This window comes from Mastomys coucha, unplaced genomic scaffold (assembly GCF_008632895.1).
Source record: "Mastomys coucha isolate ucsf_1 unplaced genomic scaffold, UCSF_Mcou_1 pScaffold22, whole genome shotgun sequence".
Classification (NCBI taxonomy): Eukaryota; Metazoa; Chordata; class Mammalia; order Rodentia; family Muridae; genus Mastomys; species Mastomys coucha.
This window is the reverse complement of record NW_022196905.1, coordinates 200,813,870-200,818,987: the sequence shown is the minus strand read 5'-3', so window position 1 is coordinate 200,818,987 and position 5,118 is coordinate 200,813,870.

Genomic DNA, 5,118 nt, shown 5'->3' with positions numbered 1-5,118 from the left:
AGATAGAGAGGGAGGGAGGGAGGGAGGGAGGGAGAAAAGGAGAGCTTAAGAGATGCCTTTGGATAAAGCTGCTTGCATATAGTCTAATGATTTAAGTTTGATGGTTGGGACCCATATAATAGAAGGAGAGGAAAGAACAGACTGCCAGGAGTTGACCTTTGATCTCCATATGCACCTGGTTGCTTAGGCAGGTACACAAACACATAGACACACACACACACACACACACAGACACACTCTCCCTCTCTTTTCTGGGTTTGTTAGAAATTGCTCTTTTTGTTTGTTTGTTTTATTGGATATTTTCTCTATTTACATTTCAAATGTAATCCCCTTTCCAGGTCTCCTCTCCAGAAACCCCCTATCTCTTCCCCGCTCCCTCACCCACCTACCCAATTCCCCCTTCCCACCCTGGCATTCCTCTACAATGAGGCATCGTACCCCCTCAAGCCCAAGGGCCTCTTCTCCTACAGATGTCTAACAAGGCCATCCTCTGCCACATATGTGGCTGGAGCTCTTTTAAGGGCTGAGCAGTTTGTAATATAACCAAGGCTCTGTGGGAACAAGCACTTGCTATACAAACTAACCAACCCCCATTAGCACTAGATCTCTACTCAGGGGCACCCCAGCATTCCTTTGTCTTCATTGCCCAGGGCCAGGTGCCAGGCATCCAGAGACCACCCCAGCAGCCTAAAGCTGATGAAATTGCTCGAACTGCTCATCCTGTCCAACTTGGATTTCCTGCAAAAATCCCATGCAATCCAATCCAATCCTGGCCTAAATATTCCCTTTCCTCCCTCTTTTACCTCTTGAACACGCTGAGTTGGTGTGTGTGTGTGTGTGTGTGTGTGTCTCGTTTGTAAATATTTTTCCTTTAATGGCCTTGAGAGTTGTTGCATCCTGCTTCTTGAACTCTCTAGAGCCTGTGAGTATAACAAACAGGGTTTTCCTGGGCTTCTCTAGGCTCTTCTTGTAGCAATATCTGAATGAGCTGCTCATAAAAGTATAAAATATGGCTCAGGATCGTTGCTGAAGTATGATCATCCCCACTACGTGTATACTTGACAAGGGCAGGAAACAGCAAGTGCAGAAAATGACAAGGGGTGGGTGCCTACTCCAAGAATATTTTAACATTGTTTTCCACATCTTAGTGTATATCAACAAGAGTCCAGTAGAATAGGGCATGATGGTATATGTCTAGAATCCTGGCACAGCGGAGGCTGAAGCAGGAAGATCCCGAGTTTGAGGCCAGCCTGGGCTACACATCCACTCCATGCCTACCATGATGACAACCGAACCTAGCTAGGAAGTCAGTTGTTCCTAACTTGAAGGAGAACTGCAAAATGAGCTTTGAGAGTAACCTCAGATCCTAGTTATTACCAGAGGAGGAAAGATAAGAGACCAAGGCGGCTTCTCTTCCAAGTCATTCATTTTTGTTTTCTTTTTTTTTCTTTCTTTTTTTTTTTTTTTTTTTTTTTTTTTTTTTGTCATTTTCTTATGCATAGAAGCTCTTTACCAGTGCAGACTTTTATCTTGTTATCTGTTACAGGAACTGCAGCAGTGGTTCTCAACCTTCCGAATGCTGCGACCCTTTAATACAGTTCCTCATGCTGTGCTGACACCTCCCTCCCAACCGTAAATTACCTTTGTTGCTACTTCATAACTGTAATTTTGCTACATTTATTTATTTATTTATTTTTGCTTTTTTTTTTTCGAGACAGGGTTTCTCTGTGTAGCCTTGGCTGTCCTGAAACTCACTCTGTAGACCAGGCTGGCTTCAAATTCAGAAATCCGCCTGCCTCTGCCTCCCAAGTGCTGGGATTAAAGGCGTGTGCCACCATCGCCCCCGCGTTTGTTACCTTTATGAATCGTAACGATTATTTGTGTTTCCCAGTAATCTTAGACCACCCCTGTGGAAGGGTCACATTTTCCCCATTATTCTTTTGATTTTGGTTATGGTGTTTTATTATGTAGATTATCAAATGTTCTGTAGTTGAATTAACTACTTTTTTCTACAACTTTTGGGTTTGAATCATGTTTAGAAAGGGTGTCTCACTCCAGAGTCTGTCTGTCTTTCTCTCAAATACTTTTATACACCTTCTGACCTTGAAAGCTTCAACTCCAAGGTCAGCCAACTCTTAGAACCATTTTTTTTTTTTTTTTAAATCTCAGGTGAAAGCAATAGCAGTTGCGTGTGGCTCACTGATCGCACCTAGGATAATTCCCTTATCTTTGGGGAATAAATATTATTTAATACTACTTAGTCTGATCCTGTACAAATACACGGAATGGGGACTCAAAGATTAATGTCAACTGCTGTTCCCTCCCGCATCAGCACCAGAACCTCTGATCCTTGTGTGAGACAAGAATCCACCCTGGGCAAGACCTGTCTGATGTTCTGAAATGGAAATCTAAACTTCTGACAGCGGACAAAGTAGGTGCCAGGGGTGCCAACTTCCTCATGGAGTCAAAACCCTACATAGAACTTTCCCAAGACCAATAGCTTACAGTCGACTGGGAGCCTCTCTACAGACATCAACAGTCCATTAGCACGTATGTTGCACATTATACTGTGATACGTGTGAACACCGTGGGCCATCAGTGCAAGTACTGCTCACTACTTTCTGGCAGGAGGAAGCTCACAAGTTGATCCCATGCTCACACGGTGACTAAGCAGGTGCTTCAACTCCTGGGCGCGCTGCAACACTGAGGGCCACTGGATCGCTACAGCATCCTCTGTGGGCACTTTTATGCAGTTATGGTTTATGCTGCATCTTATGTCTATAAACATTTCTAATTTTTCTATTTGTGTTTCTTCATTTCAGCTGCAAATGGTACTTTGGACAGTCTGTGTTTATGTAAGTTTTGATAGCATTTTAACTTTTAAAATAACAGATCATGTGTATATTTTATGATAGCAAGTCATAGACTGTTATTACTCCACATGGTATGCTTTTTGTTTTTGCTTGACATTGCTAGGTTTTATGGTCTGTCATTTATGTTTTCTTTTTTCCCTCAAACTTTAACAAATCTCTAAATCTTGTATCTACAGGGAGCTGCCCAGTTCAGAACTGCATCGTTCAAGGATTAACTGGAATAGGAAACACAGTGTGTATTAAAACTGTTACTGTTTACTTTGGGTGGCCACTATTCAGTCAAAGAGCTCCTTCCTGTGTCTGCTGATAAGGGCCTGTGGGACAGGCAGAGCAAAGTCCCCAGCACTCCCCAGTCTGGATCCACAGGAAGGTCACTCCCTTTTTGCCAAACTTGGACACTGGCTAATCTTATCTGTAAGTATACTCCAGTTTATTTTCAGAGGTAGACAGGTTCCCTTTCTTGAAGTGTTTTCAGTTGGACCCTATTTGATAAGGCCAGTTTAACTGGTTTAAAACACATTAAAAAATAACTTCATATGCAAGCAAGACGGTTCAGTGAATACTTGCTGGGTAAACATGACGATCCAAGTTAGACACCCAGAAGACAAGGTGGGAGAAGTAATTCCTGATCATTGTGCATGTACCCTGCATTGTGTATAGTAGTAATAATGATAATGATAATGATAATAATAATAATAATAATAATAACAATAATAATAATAATAATGATAAGAGTCTAGATGGCTCAGCAGGTAAAGGTGCTTACCATCCGAGCCTGCTAACCTGAGTTATCTGGAACCCAGGTGACGGTAGGAGAAAACGGATTTCACAAATCCATCCTTTGACTTGGACACATGCTATGGCACACATACGACATATATATATACAACACACACATACACTAAGGAAAAAGACAACTTTCCATAGATACAGACAAGGGGTTAACTAACTTTACAACATCTATTAAAAGTTCTTTCCAAACTCAAATCCTAATGTTGTTACAATCTTGGGTTAAATCAATCTCTGAACTTCTCGAGACACTAAAAACATGGTCTGAAACTAAGTGTGGCAGTGGGTGTCTAGTTCTAGCTTTTGGGGAGATTTAGAGTCATGGTCAAGAGGATCTGCCTAAGTCCAGGAGCTTACAAGCAGACTGGCCAACACTTTTCTTTTTTTTTATAAGAACAGGAAATTAAATGTGCAGCTTTTGTAATTCATACCTTAGTTTGTTCCTTCTGAATACAGTTAGACCCTGAAATGCATTTATGCCATATAATATTATCTACAGGGAAGAGATAAACTATTTTGATTAACATTTGATGAAACAAATATTACACATTAAAACATGATATGCCACATTTCTTCCAACCCAGCAGATCTGTGCGAGTCTGAGGTCAGCCTCATCTACATAGTAAGTTCTAGGCTAGCCAGCTCCGTAGAGACCCAGTATCAATAAAACAAACAGGTATGAAAGAAAGAAAACTTTTCCCTCTGACCCTCACATTCACTAACGGGATACATAGGACGGTGGTAGGAAGGGAGGACTACGTCATAATTGGCTTACATGGGCAATTACAGGGAACTTCTGGCAAAGCTATAATACAACCCAGAATTCCAGATCTTTAATTCTTACGAGTGATTTGATATGGTAACCTAAAGTCAATAGAGAAATTTATTTTTAAATGAGACATACGTGGATCTTTGATTTCATGGGAGATCAAAATCGTGGTGAGCTGAGGGATAGCATTCCCACGCCACACCAGACCTGTGGCGGTCATGTGTTTGGTTATGGGCCTGCTACACCCACACTTAGAAATCAAACTCTTGCTAGGTTATTTTAAGAATCCAGAGGGACCAAGCCCAGCAAGTATTACACATTGTCTTATGAGACACAGAACTCACTGAAGAGTTTAAGTTTCTTGGGGACCTAAGCGAATAAGGTTTGTTTGAGAGGAACAAATAAATCATAACCATCAATAACCTCACCGAAGGTACCTTCAGACTGAGCTTCATCTCCATTTAGAAATTAAGTCACAAGTGACCTCACTGAAGAGTTCCAGAGTCCTGGGTCCCCTGGAGCTGGAGTTACAGGCAGCTGTGGTCTGACCAACGTAATGAGACCTGAATTCAGGTTCTCCACAAGACCCATGCAGGCTCTTAACAGCTGAGCCGCCTCTCCACCCCCAAGAGGTTTTTATTCATTTTAAGGAGCAAATTCTCCAAAGATTGATACAAAGGGCATAGA